Here is a 1180-nt window from a genome sequence, read left to right as displayed (position 1 = left end):
AATTTGGCACTCGTATTCCTTAGCATCTAGAAGAAATAACTACGCTATTTAAAAAATTCTGCAGAATATGCTTTAAAAACAGCCTTTGATTCAATGTCTCAAGTGCATGGGCAAGATGGGTTGTAGCTGAAATTCCATCCCGAGCACCCAACTCTCTTTTCAGAAATATCTCACAATGAAAATTTCAGTTTTTGAAAATCTGCAGATACTGTGGTGAACCTTATAAGCCAGCTAACAGCTTCCAGACATTCTTATTACTATTGTCTTGTAGTCTTGTTACTCGACTGCGAACCACAAGGTCCCAGGTTCTATCCTCGCTAATACCAATCCGCCACATTGGTGACCTCGGACAATGAACCTTCAATCTTCGTACAACTGATGTGGGCCATCTACCCACAGCAACCCAAAAGTCGTCAGATTCACTTGACGCAGCAACCCAAAAGTCGTCAGATTCACTTGACGCAGCAACCCAAAAGTCGTCAGACTCACTTGACGCATCAACACAAAGTTGTCAGACTCACTTGACGCAACAGAACCACTCACCCACACACACTCACCATAACGCTTGGCACTACTCAAATGGGTACAGGCACGTTAGACTCAACAGCTAATAAATACATCACCACTCAACAGCCATATCGTTTGACTCACTGGAGGGAGAGTACTGTGGTGAACCTTATATGCCAGCAAACAGCTAAGACACATGAGTATCACTTTTGTCTTGTGGTCTTGTTACTCGACTGCGAACCACAAGGTCGCAGGTTCTATCCTCGCTCATAACAATCCGCTACAATACCATTTGGTATGACTTCAGCAGCGCAAACAATCAATGAAGACGACTCTTTATTTTTTCTCTTCTATATGATATATATTAAATCGGGAGCTAGTGAACAACCGAAAAAAAAAGTAACTCCATTTTTATTTATTTATTTATGTTCGTACTCCGGGTGCATCATTTTTCCAATTTTATAATGCATTTTAAAACTGTTTGAAACTAATCCTTTCTTACTAATGAACAGAAAATAGAAATTAAGGAATATAATTCGAACAGGTTACTCAATTTTAACATTTTATTGGCTATCTAACTTTTATGCCATTGTTCTGCAGCTAAGTATCAAGCCATGAAACTGCACGTTCTATATAATAGAAATTGAAGTGAAATGCCGTACAATAACAATCA

Source organism: Argiope bruennichi, chromosome 3, assembly GCF_947563725.1.
Source record: "Argiope bruennichi chromosome 3, qqArgBrue1.1, whole genome shotgun sequence".
NCBI lineage: Eukaryota > Metazoa > Arthropoda > Arachnida > Araneae > Araneidae > Argiope > Argiope bruennichi.
The sequence above is the reverse complement of the archived record's forward strand: the minus strand, read 5'-3'. Positions refer to the sequence as shown.